The sequence below is a fragment of the Sus scrofa genome, unplaced genomic scaffold (genome assembly GCF_000003025.6).
Source record: "Sus scrofa isolate TJ Tabasco breed Duroc unplaced genomic scaffold, Sscrofa11.1 Contig13, whole genome shotgun sequence".
NCBI classification, from domain to species: domain Eukaryota; kingdom Metazoa; phylum Chordata; class Mammalia; order Artiodactyla; family Suidae; genus Sus; species Sus scrofa.
The window spans coordinates 20489-31604 of NW_018084857.1; the positions used below are offsets into that span (position 1 = coordinate 20489).

General features: G+C 42.4%; 1 pseudogene; it reads right to left on the reverse strand.

Annotated features, from left to right (window-relative positions):
• Positions 1-10078: 10078 nt before the first annotated feature.
• Positions 10079-10834, reverse strand: LOC110258133 (annotated as a pseudogene).
• Between the last annotated feature and the right edge of the window lie 282 nt (positions 10835-11116).

An 11116-nucleotide genomic window follows, 5' to 3' on the forward strand; every position in this document is an offset into this window, starting at 1 on the left:
ACTTTTGTTTCATTTCCTACTTGGGGCCTGAATCCTGTATCTCTTCTGCTAATCAGGATCACTACTCCTGTTTTCTAAGGCTTGGCATGTGCCTGGCACCTTTCCTCTCATATTCCACCACCTTTCCGCTTTGCCCTTTTTTTTTCCTTCCATGCCATATGGAAGTTCCCAGGCCAGGGGTCGAATTGGAGCTGCAGCTGCCGGCATATGCCACAGCCATAGCAACTCGGGCCCCGAGCCGCATCTGTGAACTACACCACAAGCTTAGTGCACCACTGGATCCTTAACCAAGGCCAGGGATGGAACCCACCTCCTCATGGATACTAGTCAGGTTCTTAACCTGCTGAGCCACAATGGGAACTCCCACCTTTCTGCTTTGATCCATTCTCTTGAATATAGATGTTTGTAGGTATCGTCATAGCTCAACTTTCCCAGGAGTTTATATACCCTTTCAGTACATGATTCAGGTTTTCTTTTACCTCCAGAAAGTTTCATTGTACATGGACTGTAAATGCCAGGCTGTTAATTATTTAACTTCTCCTCTCTAGGAGCTTCATTTATGCGTTTATTTGATCTTCCTCGCTTATCTTCTTGGACACTTTCTCTCTGATTCACTTTAGCTCTTTATTCAGTTTTTGTCCCCTGGCTTGCAGGCCACCTGTGCCGAGGGGGCACTCTACATGCTGACGGTGCCCCAGCTGCAGCTGCTCTCCAGGGTGAGCATGTTTCCCAACAGCCCCGCCAGTCTCCTTTGCTCTCCTGACTGGCCGTGGGTGTTTGCGTCAACCCCACATTCAGACTTGGGCCCAAAGGTCAGTAGTGGGGCTGTGTTCCTTGCCCACGGGACTTGGCTTTGTGCACGCAAGGTGGCAGGTCCTGTGCCCTAGGCTTGTGGGGTGCATCTGGGGGGCAGCTTCTTGTGTAACACCAAGCCCCTTAGCCCATGGGGATGATGACGATGAGTGACGGTGGTGGCTGAGAGCAGTGGTGGCCTTCACGGGCCACCAGCTGACTTAACACAATGCTGGCTTCTCCCTGGAGCCTCTGCTGTTTCCATGCTGCCCTGTTGCCCACAGGTTGGAAGGGGTCAGCTCCCTGGCTAGAGAGGGCAGAGTTCAATATTGAAGGGGTTTGGGGCCTTAGAGACTTCTTGGTGGAAAGGCTCATGAGGTATTTGGTGGCCTGAGAACTGTCTTCAGCAAGAGTGAGGAAGAGAGGGTCCAGGCCGGGCATGGAGGAGATGCTGACAGTGCAGGGACAGCATCCATTACCTGGAGGCCTGCACGTAGCTGGCCCATGTGAGGGGCTGCATCTGCCAGCGATTCATGGGCTCAGAGATGTTCGTTCTGAGTGCCAGGGGTTGTATTTGAAAATTAGACTAGGGTGAAAAGCAGGCAGCTGGAGAAGATCTCTAAGATGTACTTGGGCTGGTGGCCAAGGAAGGACAGCAAGAGAGAGCAGTGGCAGAGCAGGACAGACTGGCGGTGCTGGAGCCTGTAGCCAGGGGAGGCTGGTGGTTGAAGAGGGCAGCCAGCAGAGAGAGGCCACAGGATCCATGGGCAGCACCGAGAAGCGGGTGTTTGGAAGCAGCCTGCAAGGAGATAGGAGAGGAATTACCGAGGAAGACATTGGAGGCAAAAGCAAGATGGTGACATGCAGCTGCTCAAAAACAGAAAATCCGTTTATTTGATTCACCCATCACATCGCCCTCCCTGGGACCAGTGTGCCACCATGTTCCCAGCAGGGCCACACTAGGGCTGGATTAACCTCACTTTGTGGTTGGTGTGGTCACGAAAGGAGGGTCCACAGGTGGCACAGGCCACTCCTGTAAGACCCAAGTAAGGTCATGGTGGTTGGGTCTGTGGGAGCGGTTTTCATAGTGCTCCCAGGTTGGAGAAGTCCCCTCCCTCACCGGTGAGGAGACGTGAGACGGTGTTGACATGTGGCAGTCTCTCCCCAGGTGTTCCACACTCACTCTTTGCTGTGTCCATCAGAGGATGAGCCTTCTGCCTCCCATCTGGCAGATGTCCAGGGCCTGTTGGGCCCCTGACAAGGCAGCCCGGCTAATGGTGATGCACAGAAATGACAATGGCATGCAGTTTGTTGTCACCACCTATAAGCTAGGGGCCAAGAAGTCCAGGGATCAAGTGGACTGTGGGTAAGGATCCCCGTATTAGGGCTGTCACCTCCATGCCTTATGATGCTTCAAGCACAGATTGCTCATGTTTCCTTTGGGGCACTTTTCTTTCCTCTCAGTGAATCATAGTGAGCCAACAAAGGTTTTCTTTTTTTTTTTTTCTTTTTGCTATTTCTTTGGGCCTCTCCCACGGCATATGGAGGTTCCCAGGCTAGGGGTCCAATCGGAGCTGTAGCCACTGGCCTACGCCAGAGCCACAGCAACGTGGGATCTGAGCCACGTCTGCAACCTACACCACAGCTCACAGCAACGCCGGATCGTTAACCCACTGAGCAAGGGCAGGGACCGAACCCGCAACCTCATGGTTCCTAGTCGGATTCGTTAACCACTGCGCCACGACGGGAACTCCAACAAAGGTTTTCTTGTTGGGATTTATGTAACAGCTGAGCAGTTGGGCGTGTGCTGTGTAGTGGACCCTGTGCCTGGCCCTGGGCCTCAGACGTCACCTACGGTCCACTCTCTCCCCTCTCCTGACTGGTCTCCCTGCTGCATTCATCCCTCTCTTTCACAACTAGGTCAGAGTCACTGTTCTCAGCACTGAGTGCACACAAAGGTGAATAAAAGCCACAACTCTCTCTTCCCTAATGAACTCCTCATCCAGTAGGAAAATAAGACCCACATCCATCTCCTTTTTTGTCTCCTCTATTTCCCAAACCCTGCATCCCTCTGATAGGCTTTCCCTGTGGTCCTTAGCATTTTTTCTTTTGTATTATGTTCATTTGTTTTCCTGTCATCATTTGACCATAAATTTTACTCTGAGCTTCCTGGCAGCCAAGGAAAAAAGGGATACAGGATGTGTAATGTAATCCTTTGTCTGATGTGAGAAAACACATGAATTCTTCAGAAGAGGTAATTTTATTTTCCTGGTGCTAAATTCCATAAGGAAATGATCAAATAAAAAAAATTTTTAACAAGTAACACTATACAGTATAAAAGTATCTTCACCAAGTTTTTGGCAGATGTCATAAAAGTCGTAGTTCTCATGTGGCCATTTCTTACATCATCCTGTCTTAGATGGGGAAGGGGAGAAGCAGGGTAGAAGCCTCATCCTTGGGTCATTTCCACTGTCATGTCATCTTGGGCCTTCCCAGCCCCTGTAGGCATCGCAGTCAGTATCTCAGAGCCGGTGCCTGGGGGACTTAGGGGAACAAATGCATGGGTCAGGACTGAACACAGCTGTGACCACAAAGCCATTGCTTTTTCCACCATCTTAGGTGAGGCATGTCTGTTCTAGACCCGCAGCTGCTACTAAGAAATGACAGTCTGTGTGTCTTTATTTCAAAAAGGAGAACAGATCACAAGTTTCCTCCTGCCAGAGACCATGATGCCTCCTCACATCATGAAGGGCCACGGCTCTCAGGTGATCCTACTGGTGTCCGGGTCAGAGCTGGTGCTCTTCACCATCCAGGGCCTGCAGCTGGTACCTTTCAGGACCACCAGAGGTCCATCACATCCATGGGGGTGGTGAGCGTGGCGCCCGCCCACCTGCCTGTGTCGAGGCTCTGAGCTTTGGAGCCCACGTCCCTGCCTCACTTGGTTTTTCATTTCAAGGACCAGAGTCAAGTCATCACCTGTTCCTTTGACCTCTCCTTGAGAGCGTATGTGTGGAACAAGGAAAAGAACTTTCCCATCCTCAAGAGCTGCTGTCATTGACTTGGTGGGTCCCACAGATGGGCCAGGTAAATGCTCTGATTTTTAAACTGTTACCTGAAAAAATGGCCTGCTGGCCTCCCAGCAGGACACTTTAAAGGATATCATTGGAAAGGATGTAAATGGGACTTGGGGTCTTAGCCCAGCCTGCCCCTCACTATCTGGGGACCTGAGGCAAATCACTGCTCAGATTCTCTTTCCTCTGTTTAAAAAGAGAGATCCCATGCTCTGTGTTATCACCTTGACTGTACAAAAACACCACCTGCAGTTAGCATCACCCACATTTCTCAAATGAAGCAGAGGCTGTTTTGCCCAAAGTCCCACAGGGATGCACAGTGAAACCCGGGGTGGGCCTCCATGAGCCCTACCGCCCAGCTGTTACCTCTCTCCATAACCCACCCAATCCCAGAGCCATTTACCAAACCCAGGTGGCAGTGGGACTCAGTGGGGATGAGATTGTAAAAGTTAGAATGCAGTTTTGTGTTGAGGTTTAAAATTAGAAATTTGTGATGACTTATGTTTTTTTCTTATCAGAATAAGTCCTGCAAAGTAAGGAAAGGGCTTCCAGATTTTATACTCCACCTGGGTGACCTGTGGTGAGATCACTGACCTCATAGCCATGAGTTGTCACAAGGTATGTATGGGACAAGTTCAACCTCCTGTGACAAACATCTCACAGTATTAAATGAAAAAAATACAATGACTCAAAGTAAATTTTTTGGTCTTTTTGCCATTTCTAGGGCCACACCTGTGGCATATGGAGGTTCCCAGGCTAGGGGTCTAATTGGAGCTGTAGCCGCTGGCCTACACCAGAGCCATAGCAACGTGGGATCTGAGCCGCACCTGCAACCTACACCACAGCTCACAGCAACGCCGGATCCTTAACCCACTGAGAGAGGCCAGGGATCGAACCTGCAACCTCATGGTTCCTAGTCAGATTCATTTCTGTTGCACCAGAATGGGAAATCCCTAAACATATCATTTTAAATCTCTTTAATTCAATAAGAAAAAGTCATACAAAGAATAGAAAATAGGTGGTGCTTCATAATACCAGAAATAAAAATGGCCAAAATGAAAATTTACTTAAAATCATTAATATTCAAGAAATTGTATTTTACCTCTCTATACACTCAGTTTGGCGAACATTGAAAACCTTTAGAGTTATGAGTGTTGGTGAGGCATATTGCAACAAGAACTCATTCAGCACTGGAGGTAATGCATATTAATCTGGCATTTGGAAAACAATTAGTTATAAAATGGTAATATTGGATATATTTGTATCACCACTCCTAGGAATCTTTGAGAAGCTCTTGTACGTGAGAATCATGACAATATGAACAAGATTATTCATAGAAGCATGCATAGTAGTCCCGAATTGGAAACAACTCAAGTATTCTTAAGTAGTAAAATGGATAAATATGCTGCAGTGGAGTTAAGCAGTAGTGTGTATATACACCTACATATATAGAGTGGAAAATTACTCGGCCATAAAGAAAGAATGCAATCTCTTGTGATTTGGATGTGACATCATGGATGGACCTAGAGGATATTATGCTAAATGAAATAAGTCAGAGAAAGAAAAATGATGTATGATTTTGCTTATATGTGGAATCTAAAAAACAAAGCAAATGAAAATATGAACAACATAAAAACACTCCTAAATAAGGTGGTGGATTGAGTGAAACAGGTTAGGAGGATTAAGAGGTTTAACTTCTAGTTACAATATAAATGAGTGATGAGGATGAAATGTACAGCATGTGCAATATAGTCAGTAATATTGTAATTTGTATGGTGTCATATTGTAACTAGACTTATCATAGTAATCATCTTGTAATGTATAGAAATATTGAATCACTATGTTGTGTACCTGGAACTAAAATAATATTGTAGGTCGATTATGCTTCAGTTTAAAAAAAAAACGAATTCTTTGAAATGATCAATAGCATTGATAAGCCTCTAGCCAGGCTAACTAAGAAAAAAAGAGAAAATACAAATTACTAAGATCTAAAATGAAAGAGGGACATTAATATAGATCCCATGGATTTTAAAAGGATAATTAAAGAATGCTATGAACAAACCTATGTCCACACATCTATTAATCTGGATTAAATGGAGTAATTCCTTGAAAGATACATCTGCCAAAACTCTTCCAAGAAGAAAAAGACTGAATAGGCCTTTATCTATTAAAGAAATTGAATCAATAATTAATAACCTTTCAAAACAGAAAACAGCAAGCCCACATAGGTTCACTGGTAAATTCAAACATTTAAGGAAGAAATTATGCCAATTCTATACAATCTCTTCAAGAAGACAGAAGCAGAGGGGACATCTCCTAACTCATTATCCAAGGCCAACATTACCTTAAAACCAAAACCAGATAGTCTTAAAGGAAAACTACGGACCAATATCTCTCATGAACACAAATGCAGAAATCTTCAACAAAATATTAGCAAATCGAAACTGAAAATGTATGAAGAGAATTTTACATGATAACCATGTGTGATTTATGCCAAGTCTGCAAGGTCAGTTTAACATTTGGAAATTCATTTAATGTAATCCATCACATTAACATGCTAAAGAAGAAAATTTAGGAGTTCCCATTTGGCTCGGGTTAAGAATGCAACATAGTGTCTGTGAGAATGTGAGTTCAACCCCTGGTTTTGCTCAATAGGTTAAGGATCTAGCATTGCTGTGGCTGTAGCTGTGGCATAGGCCCTCAGCTGCAGCTTAATTCAACCCCTAGCCTGGGAACTTCTATATGCCACAGGTGTGGCCTTAAAAGAAAAAAAAAGAAAAATTGCATGATCATATCAACGGATACAGAAAAGTATCTGATAAAATCCAACACTCTTTTTTTTAAAGTTGATAAACATAATAAAATTAGTTTAATATTGTATATGCAGGTCATATTCTACTATTTGGCACCTAATATTATGAAGCAGGGTTTTGTGCCACATCATACAGTAATGTTTGGAAACATAATATTTAAAAACTGGGCAATTTCCTGCTTAATGTATCAACTATATTTTTGAACATTTGTTTCTTTTTTTTCTATGATAAATAACTCCGCATGGAAATTCTCATACATCCTTATATCTTTGATTAACTCTCCAAATACCTCTTAGCAAACTAGAAATAGAGGGAATTTCACAACTTGATAAAGAACATCTACACAAAATCAACAGCTAACTCATACTTAATGGTCAGTTGCCTGAAGCTTTTCTACTCAGAGCAGGAATAAGGCAGATGTCCTCTCTCTCCACTCCTTTTCAAAATTATACCAGAAGTTCTAGATAATTCAGTAATATCAAAAAGGAAATAAAAGCTATATAGGATGGACAAGAAGAAGTAAAACTGTCTGTTCATTGATGACATGATTGTCTATATAGAAAATACAAAAGAATTAACAAAAAAAGTTCTGGGACTAATAAGTTCTTATAGCAAGATCACAGGATACAAGTTTAATGTGCTAAAACTAACACTTTCTTTGTAGTAGCAATAAACAAGTAGAATTTGAAATTTAAAACACATTGCCATTTACATTAGCCTCAAGAAATCAAATACTTAGGTATAAATCTAACAAAATTCATTCAAGATCGATACAAGAAAAACTATAAAACTCTGATGAAAAAAATAAAGAACTAGGTAAATGTAGAGATATTTCATGTCCATGCATGGGAAACTCAATATTGGCAAGATGTTGGCCCTTTGAAACTTGATTTATAGATTCAATGCAGTCTCTTCGAAAATGCTGGCCTTATTTTGTGGATATTAACTAAGTGATTCTAAAGTTTATCCAGAATGGAAAAAGACCCAGAATAGCCAGTATTGAAGGAGGAGAGTAAAGTTGGAGGACTGACACTGCCTGACTTCAAGACTTATGATAAAGCTATAGTAATCAAGACCATGTGGTACTGGTGAAAGAACGGTCAAACAGATCATTGAAACAGAATAAAGAACCCAGAGAGAGACTCACGTAAGTATAGTGAACTGATCTTGAGGAAATACAATGGAGAAAAGATGGTCTCTTCAACAAATAGTGCTAGAACAACTAGATAGCCATATATATCCTCGTATTTAAAAACATAAGAATCTAGGGATAGAACTTACACCTTTTAAAAAATATGATTGATTTACAATGTTCTGTCAATTTCTGCTGTACAGCAAAGTAACCCAGTCACACACACACACACACACACACACACACACACAATATATATATACCTTCTTTTTCTCACATTATCCTCCATCATGTTCCATCACAAGTGATTAGATATATAGTTCTCTGTGCTATACAGCAGGATCTCCTTGCTTATCCATTCCAAATGCAAGAGTTTTCATCTACTAACCTGAGATTCCCAATTCATCCCAGTCCCTCCCAGCCCCACTACATACACTCTTCTGTCCTACATGTCCATGATCTTTTCTGTTTTGTAGATAGATAATTGGTGCCATATTTTAGACTCCACATGTAAGTTATATCATATGGGGTCTGTCTTCTCTTTCTGACTTACTTCACTCAGTAGAAGAGTCTCTAGGTACATACATGTTGTTGCAAATGGCATTATTTGGTCCTTTTTATGGCTGAGTAGTATTCCATTGTATATATGCACCACATCTTCCTAAACACCCATTCAGATGGGCAATTAGATTGTTTCCATGTCTTGGCTATTGTGAATAGTGCTGCCATGAGCATACAGGTGCATGTATCTTTTTCAATGAATTTTTTTTTGTCTGGATATATGCTCAGGAGTAGGTCATATGGTAGTTCCATATTTAGTTTTCTGAGATATTACCTTATTGTTTTTTATACTGGTTTTACCTATTTACATTCTCATCAACAGTGTAGGAGGGTTCCCTTTTCTCCACATCCTCTCCAGCAGTTATTTGTTGACTTGTTAATGATGGCCACTCTAACTGGCGGGAGGTGGTATCTCATTGTAGTTTTGATTTGCATTTCTCTAATAATTAGTGATGCTGAGCATTTTTTCTTGTGCCTGCTGGCCATCTATATGCCTTCTTTGGAGAAATGTCTTTTTAGGCCTTCTTCCCATTTTTCAATTGGGTTGTTTGTTTTTTTGCTATTGAATTGTATGAGTTGTTTGTATATTTTAGAGATTAAACCTTTGTCAGTTGAGTCCGTTGCAAAATTTTCTCCCATTCTGTAGGTTGTCTTTTTTTTTAAATGATTTCCTTTGCTGTGCAGAAGCTTTTGAGTTTAATTAGGGCCCACTGGGTGTCATACAGTTTTTGTAGTGTATTATATTCTTCTTCTTTTTACAATCCTTTAAAAATTTGTAAAAACATTTTTTAAAATTTTTTTAGCTTATGGCCTCTACAGAAACAGTTGATGAGCAGGATTTGGCCTGTGAGTTATAGTATCCTGATCCCTGGACAAAAAAATTCAAAATTAATTGATATAAAAAAAATTGAAATCAATTGAAAAACTCCAAATCCATTCATCATAAAAACTCTGGTAGGCGTTCCCTCTGGCACAATGGGATTGGCAGCATCTCTGCAGTGCCAGGATGCAGGTTTGATCCTTGTCCGGCACAGTGGGTTAAAGAAGCTGGCATTGCCACAGCTCTGGTGTAGGTCGCAACTTTGGCTCAGATCTGATCCCTGGCCCGGGAATTCCATAAGCTGCAGGGTGCTACCCCCAAAAAAACCCCTCTAGTATATTAGGAATAGAAAGAACTTCCTTAATAAATGGTACCTACAAAAAATCTATAATTAACATCAGGATTAGTATGAAAGGTTTCATATTTTACCCCAGGATCAAGAACAAAGCAAAGATACATTTTTTTAACATCATAGCTGACTAGCCAGTACGATAAAGCAAGGGGAGAAAAAACCATATAGATTGGAACGGATGACATGATCATTAAAGTAGAAGTCTCTAGAGTCTATTTTTAAAGGCTCCTAGACTTAACAAGTGAATTTAGCATAGTTGCCTAATAAAAGGTCAACATATGGAGTTCCTGGTGTGGCACAACAGGGATCGGCAGCATCTTGGGAGAACTGGGTTGAGGTTCAATCTCCCGTTTAGCACAGTGGGTGAAGGATCTGGAATTGCTGCTGCTGTGACTTAGGTCACAACTCTGGCTTGGATCTGATCCCTGGCCCAGGAACTTCATATGCTGCAGGGTGGCCAGAAATGAAAAAGAAAAATAAAAGGTCAACATACAGAAATTAAAATGCAATTTATACAATATTAATGTATAAATCTGGTTTTTTTTTTTTTTTTTGAAAGAAAATCTCTTTATTCTAATTAATTCACAAACAATAACATCAGAAAAGCATGTTTCAGAGGCCACATAAACATCTGCCCAGCCCCAAACTCAATACTCAATGAACTTCCACATCAGAAGAATACCCTCCTCCACTGCAATTCTGAAGCACGAAAGCTATTAGTGATAGAGGAGAGGTTTAATCTTGATTTCACACTTTATATCTTCATGATCAATCACATTTTTATGCTAAATCAACCAGGTCATGGGGGTGATTTTTCATGTCTTCAATGGAGCTTCTTGATTAAGATAATCCATTTGCCAGTCTGCATTGTTTCAACACCTCGCTGAAACCCTCACAAAGCTTAAGGTCACCCTGGTTCTGGCACACTCCAAAACTGTTTCACCTCATAGAAGCATGGCCAATCTGCTGCTGCTGTGCTGGCTGGCTCCTGAGGCTCCTGGTAAGTGATGTCAGGCCTTGAGGCTCAGCACTACTTCCTCCACCGAAGCCCCAGTGATCGCATGACTATCGTGTGGCCGACGGCAGAACCCACAACCACGCCGGCTACAGTGGTTGCCATCTGGGCCATGAGACCTGGCTGCTGAGGTGCAGCAGCAGGGGAGCCAACAGCAGATGGTGGAGCTGCTGCTGGTGGCTGAGCTGCCAGCGCTGGCCTGGGTGCAGCTCTCATCTGAGGTGCCCGGCTAGCCGGAGGGGCCATGTGGAAACTGCGGCTCGGCTTCCACGAGGCATCGTAACTGCGCAACGAACGCGAACCTAGAAGACAGAGAAACTCAGAGAAGACCCTGGCGCTTCTCATAAATCTGTTTTTAAAATACCTTTTATTAAGAAAAGGAAATACTTTGATATAAACCTGAAATGTGTGCAGGAGCTATATGCTTAAAAATAAAAAAAAGCGAATGAAGAAGATCAAAAGACGTCTAAAAATCTAAATAAATGGAGAGATATATTATGATCATGGATTGAAAAATTAAATATGGTTAAGATGCTAATTTTAAAAAAAGTGATCTATAG